This window comes from Ambystoma mexicanum, chromosome 1q (assembly GCF_040938575.1).
Source record: "Ambystoma mexicanum isolate Mex_15411 chromosome 1q, UKY_AmexF1_1, whole genome shotgun sequence".
Classification (NCBI taxonomy): Eukaryota; Metazoa; Chordata; class Amphibia; order Caudata; family Ambystomatidae; genus Ambystoma; species Ambystoma mexicanum.
The window spans coordinates 602,548,301-602,565,972 of record NC_090922.1 but is presented as its reverse complement, the minus strand read 5'-3'; the positions used below and the strand labels follow the sequence as shown (position 1 = coordinate 602,565,972).

At 48.5% G+C, this 17,672-nt stretch overlaps 1 protein-coding gene and 1 non-coding gene across 2 annotated transcripts in view; both read left to right on the top strand.

Moving 5' to 3' along the window:
• The window catches only part of COP1 (COP1 E3 ubiquitin ligase), a 1,876,694-nt gene that overhangs the window by 1,491,302 nt on the left and 367,720 nt on the right, over nucleotides 1-17,672 (top strand). The window lies entirely within an intron of this gene.
• On the top strand, nucleotides 8,823-8,938 carry LOC138565195 (U5 spliceosomal RNA). Its single transcript, XR_011301101.1, has one exon. It is a non-coding gene; the product is annotated as a U5 spliceosomal RNA (small nuclear RNA).

The window sequence follows — 17,672 nt, the reverse complement described above, 5'->3', positions numbered from 1 at the left end:
GCGTAGAGGTCCACTTGCCGAGCTTGAAGAAGGACACTCAGACCTCGCATCTAATCATACCAATGGTTCTTATTGACCCAAGGCAGCCATCACGTATGCACGCAGTAAGGGCATACGTCGATAGCGGGGCCGTAGGAAACTATATGGTCCACAAATTGGCTTCTAGGATGAATCTACCTCTCTGCAAAAAAACCCACTTTGGATGTCATCATAACAGTCGACGGAACTGAAATTGCCTCTGGGCCTGTAATTCATTCCACTACAGAGATGACATTGTTGGGTCAGGATGGGCATCAAGAGACTATTGTGTTTGATTTAATAAAAGCCCCGCAGTTCCAAATAATACTGGGGATACCTTAGTTGGAAACACATAATCCTTGTATTGATTGGCGAGAGAAGAGAATAACCTTCCTGGATTGTGCGCACACCTGTTACCCGGAAAAACCTTGGACAAAGGCCTGGCCACAGTCACTAATTCAGTCGTGCAGTTACCTCAGGAATACCAAGAATTCCAGGACGTTTTTCAAAAAGAACAGGCAAACACCTTACCGCCACACAGATCATACGATTGTCAAATCGACCTCATACCTGGTGCGCAACCTCCTTGTAGCAGGATCTACGCTCTTATGGAACCCGAAAACCTACACCTACGACAATATTTGGATCAATACCTTGCTAATGGCTTCATTCGTCCATCCAAGTCCCCTGCATCCTCAGCTTTATTCTTTGTACCTAAAAAGGAAGGTGACCTCAGAATGTGTATAGACTACCGCGCAATAAATCAGATTACGGTGAAGAACCGATACCCATTGCCTCTGATCCCCGAATTACTAGACCAAGTAAAGGGCGCTTGCATCTACACTGAATTAGATCTCCGAGGGGCATATCATCTGGTACGTGTAAAGAAAGGCGACGAATGGAAGGACACCCAGGTATTGCAAAGACTGAAGCTAAAATTAAAAGACAATTCTGGTGGCCAACCTGGCGAAAAGACGTAAAGTCATTTGTGCTGTCTTGTGGTATCTGCGCCCAAAACAAAAGTCAGAAGAAAAAAACAGCCGGTCTTTTACAACCTTTGGATATTCCACCCACACCCTGGCACACTTTGTCTTTAGACTTTATTACAGATCTACCTCCGTGTAATGGGTTTAACACCATTCTAGTTATTGTTGATCTTTTTTCCAAGATGTCCCACTTTATTCCTTTAAAGGGATTACCTTCCGCTTCAATTTTGGCCAAGGAATTTCTCGAAAACATTGTTCGAATACATGGATTTCCTTCCGTATTGGTCTCTGACCGAGGTAGTCAATTCATCTCGCAATTTGGAAGAAATGTTGTCAATTGGCGCAAATCGACGTGAGGTTATCTACCAGTCACCATCCCCAGACCGATGGTCAGACGGAGAGGACCAACCAGACTCTTGAACAACACCTACGTTGCATGCTACACCAGACCGAAAGCAATTTGAAGGATATTTTATGAATTTCTGAATACGCATACAATAACTCAGTACATTCAGGAACCGGACAAAGCCCCTTTTATACCATATATGGACATCATCCTCGAACCTCAGAACTCGATTCGCCCCAGCACTTAGAAATGCCGGCAGTGACCCATCTGCACTCTACTATTACACAAGCCTTTAAGGAGGCAACTGAACATTTGAAACAAGCAAAAGAGAAATACAAGAAAAATGCTGATCAACTTAGAAGTGACACTTCCCAATACCAGATTGGAGATCAAGTTTGGTTGGCTACAAAACACATACCTCTAAAAGGAACTCGAACTTTTAATCCTAGATATTTGGGACCTTACGCCATTAAAGCCATTATCAACACGGTGTCCGTCAAATTAGAATTACCCTCTAATATGCGGATCCATCGTGTCTTTCATGTTTCACTTCTAAAACCAGTTCAACCCGGAACAAGATTAATCAAACCACCTGACACCATCCTGATAGATGGAGAACCTGAATTCAAGGTAAGAAATATCCTATACTCTAAGATGGTTAAATCAAAACTTTTTTATTTAATCGATTGGAAGGGTTACGGACCACAAGAAAGGTCATGGGAACCCAGTGACCACGTTCATGCACCTCGGTTGGTGAAGAGATTCCATCGGAACTTCCCAGACAAACCAGGGCCCAGGGGAAGAAGAACCTTAGGAGGGGCCTTGAGGGGGGGGGAGTGCTGTCATGATGCCTACCCCCGGGCATCTGGACCTAGCCCATCAGCCCCGGAAGCAGGCATCCAGACGTTTATTAAAACCTCAGCAGCCCCGGCTAGGGGCTATCTGGGTTCAGTCCTGGCGCCTTAGGCGCCAGGCTCATAGTCATTACTTACCTCAGGCAGACCATGCTGCAATTGAATCCAGGCCAACGTGAAGCCTGGAGGGGACTATTTTACTACAGGGACTATTTTTTACTCGGGTGTGGTTCTAGGGACTTCTTACCTGGGACTGCTTTTTGAGGCTATTTAAACCACGCACGACCAGCAACACACGATTCGAGTTATTCTGCATTTCAGCAGCGTAACGCTTACCGTGCCTGTAGCATCCTGTCTTCTGCCACGCCCGCCTCGAACCTGGACATCATCCTAGAAGAAAGGAAGATAAGAACAAGAACTTACCTTCTAATCTTCATCTGTTCCCGAACACGCAGCACTTCCGAACTGGGAAAAAGACTTCATAAATAAAAGCATTGCATCGCTAGCAGTAGGGCCCCGCCATACTTACCAGTCTTCATCTCCACGGTCCAGCGCTGCTGCCATCATTTCGTCGCTGCATCCGTGGCACCTGGGAGAGACAAAGGATAACAAGGTGAGCCGGGTGCCAACAAAGACCATCAAAACAACCATATTATACTCCCCAGGTTACCGCCCTAGTCATCTTTCATCGGCATGCAACATCTTTAACGCCGCACCTGTGGGCGGAAAAGACACTTGTTAAAGACATTTTATTTATTTTTTACCGGACAGCGCTGGGTAATACAGACTCTTACATGCGCGCAACCTGCAGCATTTCAGGAGAACTCCTCTTGGTTCAAGCTGCAAGACAAAAGGGGGAAAAACGAGTGAATAACAGACAATTGAACTCTATAGACATTATACTCACGGCTACTTGCCACGGAGTCCAACACGTCTGGAACTCGCCTAGGATCTTCGAACCAGTGAAGCAACTGGAATTCTACGCGCCCCTGCGTTCGGTGCAGGATGGAGAGCTCATGATTAAAAATAATAAGGTGAGGGAGCAAAAGGGAATATCAGAGGTGCTAGAGGGAACGAATTAAGCGAGTGTTTCCTCGCATCCAGTGGGTGGCTAATTCCCTTCTCCTGCTTTTAGGAAACTCCTTTTACGAATCAAGCAAACGAAGCTAGGAGGGCCGGTCCAGTCAGCCGTCTCAGCACTACGAATAACGTTGGTGGAGACAGTAGCAGTCCAGTTCCGATCGACGCCCCCGTGGGAACCAGGTGAGCGTAACAGAAGGGTGTAGCGGGTAGGTGCTCTGGTGCTCATGAAGAAGTGCTCGGGGGTGAAGTGCTAAGAGGTAAAAACAGAAGTGCAACCTCCTGTGGGGAGAGTGAGCCTAAGCAAGTACAGTAAATAGACAGCGGCTGGGACGAGAGATGTGGGGTGTCGGGGCCCCAAGGATACATAAGGTCCCTGAACATCAGTCACGCTACTGTCTGATTAGCAGGGAAGAGAGGAGGAGAAGGAAGAGGTAAAAATAAAGGTCTTGAGGCTCTTTCAGTACTTGAGAAGGTCCTCCTCAAGACGCAGAGATGGAGGGAGGGTATTCCACAGAAGGGAGCCTGCCGAGGAAAGGTATCAACTACCAGCTCTCGGTTTAGCAAACCGCTTCACATGCAGGGAGTTGTTGACAGAGGAACGCAGGAGTCTAGAAGGAGGGTATTTGGTCAGGAAGCATTGAAGATAGAGTGGCACACGGCCCCAGATATCCTTGTGGATGGTACAGAGGGATTTGAATTGAATCTGTGCTGAGCCCGGGAGCCAGTGAAGGCTTTGTAGTGCAGGAGAGATGCGGTTCCGGGGCTTGAGGCAAAGGATAAGTCTAGCTGCCCTATTTCGGGTTAGCTGGGGGGGGGGTCGCAGGGTGGACGAAGGAAGATTGAGGAGTCTGTTGCAATAGTCCAGCCTGGAGAGAACCAAAACACGGGTAACATTGAGTCTCTGGGGGAAGGTGAGGAGGAAGAGCTGAAAGTGAGACTTCTTGACAATGTCCTGAATATGAGGGATGAAAGAAAGGGAGGAGTCGAAGATGACTGAGATTCCTGGCTTCAGAGGAGGGGGGAAGAGGGTGAACCCGTGGAGGAAAGCCAAAGTGAAGGGAAGAAGTAGGGTGCGGGGGACCAAATGGGGAGAATCTGTTTCGCTGGCATTGAGGCAGATGTGATTTGCAGTGCACCATGCCTGGGTGGCAGAGAGGCAGTCGGCGATGAAGGAAGGTGCAAGGGCGTCAGTAGAATGTTTGACGAAGAGTTGTGTGTTGTCAGAGTAGCACTGGAAGTTAGAAGTTGGGGGAGGAGGAGACAATAAGGCGTGCCAGCAGAGAAAGGTATATGTTAAAGAGCCAGGGCAAAATAATGGAACCCTAGGGGACACCACAGGAGGAGGAAGAAGTAGGGGAGTAGCCTGCATAACAAGCCCCAGCGGGGAAGGGTGAGAGGAGAGGTATGAAGGGTCTCCTCTAGCCAGCCTGTATTTCCTAGAATTGGTGGAGCTGAAGTTGTGAGCTATCAGGCTAGCCCTGAAAGCATTCGCCCCATCTCTGCAAGGGAAACATGTCATCGTCCGGACGGACAACACAGTGGCAACAAGCAAGGTGGTGATGAAACTTTGATTCTGGTTGCTGGAGAACAGGATCTCAGACTCTGCAGTTCATCTGGCGGGCACAGAGAACAACTTGGCAGATGCTCTGAGTAGGCAGAGCACAGTCTCATATGAGTGGGAAGTGTGCCAGGAAGCCTTAGAGGAGGTTTTCGCTATCTCGGGTACCCCAGCAGTTGATCTGTTCGCAATGGAGTCCAACAGGAAATACAAACATTTCTGCTTAAGGGAATTCCCAGTGAACTGTGCACTTGGGGCCGCGTTTCTGGTGTATTGGACCTTCGCTCTGCTTTACGCGTTCCCTCCGATTCCTGTCATACCATGGGTTCTCCGGAGGTTGAAGAGGTTTCGAGCGACCATGATCTTAATCGCCCCGGGCTGGGTGAGGAAAACGTGGTACTCCGACCTCTTGGATCTGTCCATCTGTCCACCTCACTGGTTGCCTCGACGTCCGGATCTCCTAATCCAGTCGAAAGGTCGGATACTCCATCTGACTCTGGAATCCCTCAGTCTACGTGGCTCTTGAGAGGATGAGATATGACTGCAACCTCTCTAAATCTGTTGGTTGTCTCCATGACCATCAGTCTGGCTTCAGAGCTGCCAGAAGCACGGAACCTGCTCTCCTGAACATCTGTGAAGACCTGCTCTCCAACTTCGATTCCAACACCCCCTGTGTCCTCATCTTACTTGATCTCTCTTCTGCCTTAGACACAATCAACAACGACATCCTGCTCAACTGTCTCTGCGATAACCTGGGTATCACCGATCGGGCCCTTGCGTGTCTGACTTTCTTCCTTTCCGATCGACCCTCCCAGGTCCAACTTGGGTCCTTCCTCTCCTCTATCTCTATCTCTACCTGTGGTGTTCCCCAGGGGTCTAACCTCTTTCCCTGGCTGTTCACCCGATACCTGGCACTTCTTGCCCACCGCATTGCTGCAATCTCCCCCAACTTTCAGTGCTATGCAGATGACACTGAACTCCTTTTCGGGCTCCCCTCTGCCACCTCCTCTCCTTCTCTCATCTCTGACTGTCTGTCAGCAATCCAGGAGTGGTGTGCTGCTAATGATTTCTGCTTTAATGCCAGTAAGACAGAGTTTTCCTCATCGGCAAACCTACACCCCCCCCCTTTCCTGTCAATGTCTGTCCAGCCTCTCTTGGCCCTCTTCTTGCTCCCACCTGTGAGGCTAAAAACCTCAGGGTCATCTTCAACTCCACACTTTCCTTCTCTCCTCACATCTCTGATGTCTCTAAGAAATCACACTACCAGCTGCACCTCCTCAGAGGTATTCTTCATTTCCTCTCCTTCCCCCAGAAGCTCACTGTCTCCAGAGCTCTGGTTCTCTCCAGGCTTGACTACTGCAACAGACTTTCTAAATCTGCCTGCTTCTACTCTATGCCCTCTGCAACTCATCCAAAATAGGACTACGAGACTTGTCCTTGACTTCAAACCCAGGGATCGTATCTCCCCAGGACTGAAATCTCTGCACTGGCTCCCAGTGGCGGCGAGGATTAAGTTCAATACCCTCTGCATTGTCCACACAGCCTTCTGGGGCCTGGGACCCCATACCTCCCACTGTCTCTTCCTAAATATCTTCCTTCTGAAGCTCTTGGCTCATCCACCTCCAACTCCCTCAGTTAGTCGCTTCTCCAAGCAGCAAGTTGGTGATAGATATCTTTCCTCTCCTCTGCCGGGGCCTCCCTGTGGAACAGCCTCTTTGAAACCTGAGGAGAACCATCTCCGGTTCCAGAAGTACCTCAAGACCACCCTCTTTGCTTATGCTACATTGCCTAAACCCAAAGAGGGCATTCAGTTATTATATCGCCAGGACAGCTGATTTCAGGAGAGCTGACCAGCTCTTCGTGGCCTTTTCTTTATCCCGTAAGGGCCTGCCCATAACCAAGCAGACTTTATCCCGATGGATAATTTTCTGCATAGATGAATGCTACCAATCCGCTGGGAAGGAATTACCAGCAGGCATCAGGGCCCATTCGACAAGGGGAGTCTCAGCATCCACTGCATTGCACAGGGGAGTTCTTCTCCGGGAGATTTGTCGTGCTGCGACTTGGTCATCCCTGCATACCTTTGCAAAGCACTACAGTCAGTCTGGATGTGGCTCATACCTCTGATGTGCGTTTTAGCATGGTAGTGCTCCAAAATGTCTTAGTATGACTTTCTGCCCGCCTCCTTCATTTACTGCTTTGGGAGTCTTATCAGATGAGGTATCTGCAGGAGAAAAGCAATCAATTGGAGGAGAAATTACCTTACTGTAATGTTCTTTCTATGGATTCTCCTCTCGCAGATTCCTCTTCTCCCTGCCCATCCATCCGCGCTCAGTAAGTCAGCGGTTGGTGCGCATCTCCTCTTTCACATTGACTTGGTGATGGTCCTCTGTCTCTGTTTTCTATCTTCCTGCCACAGTTTTTTAAAACAATGATTTTTCTAACACTACTTGTAGTTTTTGTTCAATTGTTCCTCCTTCGGAGGTCTATAGTTACTTTCTTTTTAAGGGCTCATTAGCCCGTTTGTTATCTGTATTTTCCTATGTAGTGTGTGGTGCTCATGTGGTTGAGGGGGCAAGGGTGAACTGAGATTGGGGCGTAGTGACGTGGTATTTATATGATGCCCGACCCAACGACCAGACGCCTAGAAAGAGGGATCGATGGTCGACGACCGGGTCGAGATCCAAATCACCCCCGGTCGAAAATGTTTTCCGAAGCAGCGAAGCTGAAGGGAATATCCATCAGATGAGGAATCTGCGGGAGAAGAATCCATAGATAGAACATAACGGTAAGGTAATTTCTCCTTCTCTCACATTGGCCCAAAATGAGGAACAACCCCATAGCCGCAGAACTTGAGAACCACTACAACCAACCTTTAATTTTAGAAAGGCATTTGCTAGTGGCAGAAATCCATCAATTTCTACTCACAATCCACTCACTGACACAACCACCCCAGGAACTGATTTAATTCTTACGTGCATAGCCATTCTCCTACCTTTTGTCGGGAATTTATAAAAGTTTGCATACATTTTTTAGCTTGTGGTAGCAGGAATGCATCCTCCTGTCTTGTTCTGAATGTGGCCATCAGTCTTGTTTTCCCTCCCACCCCAATCCCTCTCCCCTAACCCCCTGAAGTAAAAGGTTTTTACTGTTGGCACCATAAAAGAACACCTTAATAAATCTGGGCAGTCCCATTTAGATGTTACGTTATACAGAGCTTATACACAAGGTATAGGCAAAAGGTGCAACTTCCCCTGGTTGATTTATGAGAGTATCCTAAAATAAGGGGTACTTGGGCTGCGGGTTCACCCCTTGATGGTGAGCCAGTAGAGGCTGGCTCCAAGCCAGGAGAATATGGCCCCAGCGAGTAGGGATTTGGGCCCCGGCCCGAGCAGCTGATAAACGCCATTCTTTGCCTGACTTGCTTCGCCATGGCGGGCCAAAAGAACCTGGCAGCCAAGAATGCATAGCACCTGTGCAAGACAGGGTGAGGGTAGAGAATGCCCCTTGTGACCTGAAAAAGGAGAGAGCAGGCCGCTTCTTCAACATCCTGCTAAGGTAGCACCATCTCTGGGGCTCAAAACATAATCTCACTCCTGCCTCCCAGAAACCCTAGACATTATGTAAATGAGGGGAGTACTCCGGCAGCCTCCAACCCCACAACTTTCATTCTCTAAAATCCAAGGGCAGTGTGAAAAGGAGGCCGAACCATACAGAGAGATGCACACTCTGCATGCCTTTCGGCCAGTGTCATGACCTCCGGTCTGGAGAAATTTGCATACTCATAATCTCCTGCCACACGCCATGACCTTGGGTTGGATTGCTTGCACATAGTCATTCTGCCAAGGGCCCTGGGCCCGATAGGATTCTCCATTTGCTTTAGCTCAAAAAGCTTCATTGTTGCGCTGCTTTACTAAGTCACCCTGATCTTGTTAGGTGTTGCATTTTTTGCATCCGTAGTCGGGCCAGTAGTCCGCGTACTCTGTTTTCTCTTCAAATCGAATACCTATTTTGCCTTTTACTAAAGATTTCCGTGTAGAGGAACATTAAAGAGTTTCACACAATTCATTGACGCCCTGCCATCTGCAGGGCTACCTATGCTGGTTAAAAAAAAAAACAGAGCAAATAAAAGTGGAAAGTCTACCTTTCAGCTGTGGGGCCCCTGCTGACAGGCACAGGGGAGCCTTTAGCTCAGGTCTCTTGCTGAATTGGTATCAATTGTTATGGTGCAAATGTAAGCTCACGACGCGCATGTTGGCACTCGAGGTACAATTATATTGTGTTCTAAAACACACCACCAAGTAAAACCTTAGTTAGGCAGGAGTGTTGGTTTAGGAGAAAATATGTTTTCTTTCACTAATACTAACTATTCCCTTTTTTCTTGTGCAGAAAAGTCCTAACTGTGTTTTGCGTCCTGACATTTTTCCTCTGTGCTATTATTTGCAGGTTGTCAAATGTGTACATTACACAGGTGGGTGACAAATAGACAATAATCATAGCGGATGTCGATTTACGTGATAGAAAACAAGATGGCTGGGGGGTAATGGAACACAAAATAAAGTGGATAAGAAATAATTGGAAGCAAAATTAGAAAATATGCTTTTTTTTCATAACGTAGTTAAAAAATTGAAGATTCTGTGTTTTATCATAATGCTGGTCCTTTGCTGTTTTGTTATTTTGTGGGTGTTTTTTGGAGTCGCCATCTTCTTGGGTTCGTCCACTGCTCATTTATTTATTGTGCAATTGTAAGGCGGTTATACATCAAGAAATTGTGTTTCAAAGCTCCCACAGGGCATTGGGGAGGGAACACGGGAAACAAAGGCAAATAAAATAAGAATTATGAACTGAGACGGAGGCGGTCCTCCTATGCCTTTGAGCATTCTGAGCGTGCAAGTGCAGAGAGAGAAGGGGCATGGGAAGGGGGTAACTGCTAGTGTTTCCACAGAGGGGAAGTGCCAGAGAGCAGGTGCAAGCGGCAGGTAAGTGCCAGGCAGAGATCACTAGGGGAATGAATACCTGCCAATACAATAAGTGCTGGCCTATGGTACAGCAAATGCCAGTGGGTGCCAAGGCAGGTGCTGGGTGAGGGTGGAGGCTGAGGGCGATTGGACAGAAGGCCAGGACACAAGAGGACACATAAGGGTCCAGGTCACCATTTTCAGCGACTCTGGTGTTTAGTATAGGAGGGAGAGGGGAAAGGAGGATGTGAGGAGGAGAGTCTTGAGGAGCTTTCGTAATTTACGGAGATCCGGCTCAAGACAGAGAGGAAGGGGGGAGGCTGTTCCAGACGAGGAAACCAGCCGAGGAAAGATAACGGCCACCAGCTCGCTGCTTAAAGAAGCACCGGACATGCAGAGAGTTGGAGCCAGAGGAAGGTAAAGATCTGGAGGGAGAGTACTTGGTGAGAGCAAGCTGTAGATAGTGTGGTCCCTGGCGCCAGACAGCCTTATGGATGATGCAGAGGGATTTGAATTTGATCCTTGCAGCAACCGGGAGCCAGTAGTGAGATTTTAGGGCTGGACAGATGCGGCTCCTGGTCTTGAGGCCAAGGATAAGTCTTGCAGTCCTACTCTGGATAAGCTGGAGGGGGTGGAGAGAAGAAGATGGTAGATTGAGGAGGAGCTGTTGCAATAATTAAGCCCAGAGAGGCAATAATTAAGCCCAGAGAGTACCAAAGCTCTAGAGACATTGAGCTTCTGGGGAAAGTGAGGAAGGGAAGGATATCTCTGAGGAGGTGGAGTTGAAATGGGCCTTCTTGACAAGGTCCAGGATGTGAGGGAGGAAAGAGAGGAGTCAAAGATGACTCCAAGGGTTTGGGCATCAGATGAAGGGGCTAGAGCCCATAGAGGGTGGCCAGAGTGAAGGGAGGAAAGAGGGAGCTGGAGTCCCAATAGGAAGGATCTCAGTCTTGCTGGCATTGAGGCAGAGATCATTAGAGGCACACCAGGACTGGATAGCAGATAGGCAGTCCGGAATGGTAGAGGAAGTGGCGAGAGGAGTCAGAGGGATGTTTGAAAAAGAGTTGGGTATCATCTGCATAACACTGGAAGTGAGGAGAGAAGGTGGAAATGGGGTGAGCAAGTGGGGCAAGATGGACGTTAAAGAGTCAAAGTGAAAGGTTTGAGTCTGGGGGATGCCACAGGTGGAGATGGAGGGGGGTAAGGAGGAGCCCAGGATAACCTGAGAGGGACGGTCAGTGAGGAAGGTGGACAGCCATTCCAGTGCCCGCTCAGAGATACCAAGGGTATTGTGGAGCCGTTTATGAGGATGGAGTGGTTGACAGTATCAAATGCAGAGGATAGATCAAGTAGATTGAGTACAGCAGGTGATTTTGAGTCGAGATGCAAGCGGTTCTTCACAGGTTTTCAGGAGAGCAGTTTCTGTGCCTCTGAATGAACAGAATCCAGATTGATGGTCATATAGGCAGCCAATGAGCTCTGAATGCAGGGTCAGTTGGGGAAAGAGCAACTTCTACAGAAGTTTCCCAAGGAAGGGAGTGATAGAGATGGGGAGGTAATTAGCCGGACACGAGGGGCCTTTTCAGGAGGGGGCGCACACGGGAGTGGTTGTGGGAAGAGGGGAAAGACCCGGTAGCGAGAGAGTGATTTCAGAAATCAGCAAGTGTCGGGGCAAGGGAGCCAATGTTGTGCTGAATAGATCTGGAAAAACAGGGGGAGACCTGTTTGGAAGAGATCTTCATAGAGCAGACAACCCTAATAACCTCATCTGATGCGATAGGAGAGAATGGCTGAGGGTGGATGAGAGGCCAAGTGTGATGGGTGGCTGGGAGGAAGGGGGTGAGGTGGGGAGGAGGAAGAGAGAGTACTCAGGATGTCCTGAGTTTTTGCAGTGAAGTGGGTGGGCAGTGTAGTGTAGAGGGCCCGGGAGGGAAGAGGTTGGTGGAGACTGCAGAAGGATTGGCTAGTTCCTTGCAGATTTTAAAGAGTTCAGCCTTGTTGTTGGATGCTCCAGAGACGCGAGCCTGGATGTTGCCCCTCTTCTTGTAACTAAGCGAGATACGATATTGCTTTGGAGACGGTGACAGGCAAGTTTGTCAGAAGAAGAGCTTGAGGTCTGCCACTTCCGATCCGCAGCGCTGCACTTGCGTTTCAGGGATGCTAGATCAATCTCGTACAAAGTGTTATGTTTGGAGGCATGTTTCAGGCGTATCCTCATGACTGAGGCATGAATGTCAATAGTGTTAGTGATGGTGAGCTGGAGGTTGCTGAGACCAGTCAGGTAGAGTTTGCAGTGGGAGGATAGGGGGGGGTGAAGGTGGATGCGAAGGCAGCAACTGACACTCGTTTCATTGGGCGGATGTCCGTAAAGAATGAATGTTGGCAGGGCTAGGGGAGGGGTGGTCAACGGACCGAGAGAACCCAGGTGAGAGGTGAGGGGGGAGTGGTCTGACCAGGAGAGCAAAAGATTAGTGTGGATAAAGGCATCAAGTGTGTCCAGCTGAATGGGTAGGACCAGAGGGGAGAATGAAGAGGGAGAGAAAGGTGCTGAGGTCACAGAAGAGAGTGGACGCTGTGGTAGATGAGTCAAGGTGGATGTTGAAGTCACCCAGGAGGAGGAGTTTAGAGGTAGATGTAAGGAGAAATCAGCCCATTCAGAGAGGAACAGGGAGATAGAGCCAGGTGGCCTACAGATAGTGGCAATGGTCAGGGAGGAAGTCAGAGAGATGACCAGCTTGCAGACCAGGCTCTCGAAGGAGGAGTAAGGTTGGGTGGGTACGAGGGAAGAAGGGACCCACTCACGCAAGATCAGGCCAACCCCAGTGCTAGCACGGTTAGGGCGGGGCTTAGAGAGGATCTTGTAGCCATCAGGGAGAAGGGAGTCAAAAGCAGTTACTGAGCTGGCATTGAACCACGTCTCAGTAAGAGTGAGAATATCGAGGTCAAGGTCTTCGAGTTGGATGCAGATGTCAGAATAATTGATAGCAGAGCAAGCATTAAGCGTGGCAAGGTGAAACAGGTCTCTGCCTTTAAAGGTTTTCCGAGGAGGGGCACAGGGGCGTGGTATACCTGACGGAGGAGGAGTAGAGACAGAGAGAGAGAAAGGAGTAGTAGCAGGCATAGAAAGGAAGTTGATGAGGGACGGCAGGCGCCTGTCAAAAAGGAGGAGGTTGGATTGAGTACTCTAAGTCATGATAGTGCCATTGCGATAGACATTAATGATGAGTCGACCGCCAAGAGTATTTCCCATCTAGTGCCACCATAAATGGGTGAGGATGAGAAAGTAGAGATAGCAGGAATCAGATGAGGAGTCCAAAGATCTGGAGCGGGGACAGAAAAGAGGATATCAGTGACAATCTGTCCAGAGGCTGCGCTGACGTAGGTGTCTGCGATGGGTAGGCCATGGTTAGTGGCCAGGAGATCTTTTTTTAAAAACTTTTTCCTTCCAAAGTTCGTGAGAGAGGGAGAATAGGTGATCGTATAGCAGTTAGAATAGGTAGGGGAGATGGTGAGAGCCATGGGTGTGGAGGAGAGGTCTGGATGGAGGTTAGAAGGAGATACTGCACAGCATGACTACAAACTCACCAGGCGGCCTAGCAGCCGAAAAAGTGTACGCACAGAGATCAAGGCACAAGCAAAGTTCGGAATAGCCTGGGAGCACACAGATGCAATAGGAACACTTGAGTACAAAAGGTGTTTACAGATATAAAAACACACCCGAGTTCAAAATTGCCAAAAAGCACTCAAATGCAGTAAAAAGTGGTGAAGTAAGGCATAGGAAAACAAAATGTCTTACGGCACAGCTAGGATCAACATTTGTGAATTAATGAATAGGCATCAGGTAGTCCAGACCATAACTCACAAGAACCCTTGAGATGAGGGAGCAAAGCTCTAGGTGAGGATTGAGTTTGTGGAATAGCTGAATGCATGATGGAGAACTGGACCACGAAGGTGAGAGGTGGCAGGCAGCAAAGGGGCCGTAGGTGAGGGCTTTGGGGGGCGTGCTGGGTCACAAGCCTGCCAGTTCTCCAATTGGCTCTTTGAAGAAGTGGGCTAATCACTGCTGTGGTAGTGCTCGATGATGTTAAGGCACTCCGGTGCAGTCCGGATAAGCAATGGCGACGGCCATGATGGAGAAGCAAAGTAACCACTGATAATGAAGATCCCACTGGGCAGCGTACACATTTGGGCCTTAGCAGCAGATGAAAATTACACGCTCAAATGTACAACACTGAGCACAAAGTCAAATCGGATCACAATGCCCCCAATGCCATCCGACTCGAGTGCTTCAGAAATTGCACACAAATAAACGAATAGCCCTGCTGGGCTTACCTAGCAGTGCAAGTGCATCTTTCTTGACTATTTTGCCTCATGGAGTCCAATGGTGGAGACGAGATCCCTTCTTTTCTCTTCTCTCTCCTACCTTGGCTGGCTTCCTTTTCACTCCCAACTTAAATTTCAATTTCTCCGCTGACCATTTCCTTCTCACTTCACCCCCAGCGCCCTGTGCCTCCTCCCGTTTTTGCTCCTTCCAGCTCTTAGCTCCTCTACACTGGAACTCCCTTCCTCTTGCTATCCGTTCTTCCCCCACCTTCACTTCATTCCACACTTTCCTTAAAGCTCTCCTTCTCCATCCTCCTCCTTGAAACCCCTACCCCCCTTCTGCTTCCCCCTTCTTCAATCTTTTCCCTGACTCTCTCCCTTCCCCTCCCCCACCCCCGTTTTCTTCCCTCCCTTTCCTCCTCCTGCCCTCCTCCTTCACTCCCCCCAACCTGTCCCATCTCCCTTTCCTCCCTCCCCTTCAGTTAATTGCTCTGTTCACTGTTTTGTTGTTTGATTGATTCATATTCTAATGCTTCAACAGTTTTATCGTTCATGTTTTATGTATTATGTTGTTCCATGTACAGCGCTTTGGCGTAAGGCGCTTTATAAATCAAAAAAATACAAATACAAATCCCGAAGCAGTTTGTGGAAGGTGTGAGGAAGTGGAAGAGCAGGTACAGACAGGGGCCTCAGGTGAGGGCCGGGGGGGAGGGGGTGGGGCTGGCTCACAAGCCTGCCGGTTCTCCAATTGCTATTTGAAGGAGAAGTGGGCCAATCGCTGCAGCTGCAGTGCTCGATGATGGTAAGGCACTCCGGTGCCTGGATGAAAATCGATGGTGGCAGTCATGATGGAGAAACAAAGTGCCCACTGATAATGAAGACCCCACTGGGCAATATGCGCACTTGGACTGTAGCAATTGATGGATTTTGCATGCTCAAACGTACAACTGTTTGCACAAAGGCAAATCAGATCACAATGCCCCCAAATGCCATCCAACTCGGAACGCCTCAGAAATTGCACATAAATGAACAAATAGCCCTGCTGGGCTTACTTAGTAGTGCACATGCATCTTTCTGGACTATGTTTCCTCGTGGAGTCCAATGGCAGAGGTTAGATCCTAGAGTAGAAGGTGGAAGGTGGAAGGAGTGGGGAGGTGGAAGTGTGTGGGTGTCATTTGGGTCCTTTGTATGAGCTTGGTCGGTGTTAAGTTGGTTGGTAGAAAGCTACAGTGTACTGTGGTGACTACCTGCTTGAGTTCCGGCTAGGATCGGTCCTGCAGGGTTTCAATTAATCTCTGTTTTAGAATGTGTCTGCATTCCCATGCTTGATAGCTTGCAGTTCTTCCCTGCCTGGTCAGTGCTTCCTTCCATTACATCCTTCTCCCTCAACAGATCTCCAATATGATGTAAGAGCTGTGTCATGTTCCCCTCCAGTTGGTGAAAGACAGTGTAGGGAATCTCATTAGAAGGACCCGGCCCCTGTGGGAATACCATGTTTGTATGGTTATGAGGACTGGGTTTTAGTTGTGGCTAGGGTCATATTTTTGGTTGCCGTCACCTTTTTCCTGATGCTTGTGTGCTTTGTTCTTCGTGAACCTTTTTCCTCAAGCGGGTCGTCTTCTGTGATCCCTAGTTATTGCATCCCTCATGCTTGTTTTCACTTTGATAAGCTCCTAGTGCCAGAAAAACACACAAGAATACTGACACAATTGTCCAGAAAATCATTGCCATTTCAGAACCATTCATGTCATATTGCACAATAAACATTGTTCAGAGTTCCTCGCTAATCAACAAGATTATGTAATTTATAAAATTATTAGCAGAGTTTTCAATTTTGAGTGTCATAAATTGCCATGTGTGTAAAACACGTGCATGCATGGCGTGAACCAAAACCATATAGTAAAATTCATTGAAATTATTTTAAAAGGCCAGTTTAATGGAAAATGAACCACTAACTAGTCAGCATCAGTGTGCCCTCGGTGTCAGAGGTGATGTATGATATATAAATATATATTTACAGGGTGGGCGGAAGCAGCCCTGTAGTTATGGTTAATTTGCAATCCCCATAGGATGAGCACTTTTTGAGTGGCTTATAACCTGAGTGCCAAAAAAGTTCCAAATAAAATATAGACTAATACGGCCCAGAAACATAATTTTTCCCTTTCATACTATATATGCACATTTTCTGTAATGTCCACAGCCAGAACTGCTGGATGGATTTGCGTCAAACTTTCAAGAGGAGCAGGCATATGACCCTGAAAACAAGCTTTGGAAAATGTGGTGCCAGGATTCATCTCTTTCCAGGGATCTCCAAAACCTGTTGGTCGTCAAATAGGTCTGCTTTAGCGGGGCCTCTGTTGGATATCTGCCTGTTTGAGTATTCCTGGCTCCTGTAACCTTTTTGGCTTCTCCAGCCTTGGATATCAATGTGTCTCTTTCCAGGGTTGCCCATAACCCTTTGGTCCTCAACCTTCACCCAAAAGATCCTTCAAGACAGACGCAGACTGCTCCTGCTCCATTTTTATTCAAATCTTTTTATTTGAGTTTACAAGCATGTTACAACTGAACTCAGTTTGATAACTTTTCCCAAATAGAGGTCACAATCGACATCATACAATGCTGCTCTTTATTAAAACGTCCACAATTGATGGTACCTTTTATAACAGCAATGAATGATCCCCCCCCATAGCCCCTCCACCTCCCATCCATCCCACCCACCCCCCCTCCTCACACGCACGATCCGCACCCCCCTCCCTCCATCTTTTTCAGTGCTCCCCCCAACTCTGCGTTATTGCTACATGCCCTATGACAGATCAAGGAGCCCAATTGCTCCAAGTCCCAGGGCGCAAGTGAAGTCCTTCTTCATGGTCTTAATAAACTGCAAAAATCCTCCCCATTTCTTATAGAAAGGGGGCAGCCTGTTGTGCAGGGCATATGTTACCTTCTTACATATAAGAAGTTTCCACATTCCACTCGTCCAATCTTTGGTGGATGGAAGTCTGTTTGATATCCATGCTCAGTGTGACCTGACGATAGTGTTCCTTGCTACTATCAGCATCAGCCTTAGAGGCCGAGGCGATCTACCCACTTCATGCTCCTTGCTTGGGGCCACCAATCCCAAAAGGCAGCTCCATCAAATATGTTCTCCGTTGATTGAGCCTTTGTTGCTGGAAGTCCGCCACCCTTCTGCCCTGTCCCCAGCCCACACTGCTTCCTGTGTGGCTGTTTTCCCCGCTCCAGGCAGCCAACTTCAGGCACGATCTTCAAGAACGGACAGCCGACCCAGCTTGACTATAGGCCGAGAGTCCACACTGCTGGCAGGATTAGGGCGGGTAGTGACCCCTCCCCCCAGTCCACGTCCTCCACTGCTGTTCTGCCGCCCTCTCTCCGCATGGGCAGGCCTGCCAGCTCAGCTCTTTCCAAGCACATCGGGACCCCGTTTGATCCTGCAACTTTTCCCCCGGTGCCCTCGGGGATCAGCTCTCCTCAAACAGGACCCTGGACATGTCACTACGGGGGTTCCGCACCTATTCAGCGGCTCATCCC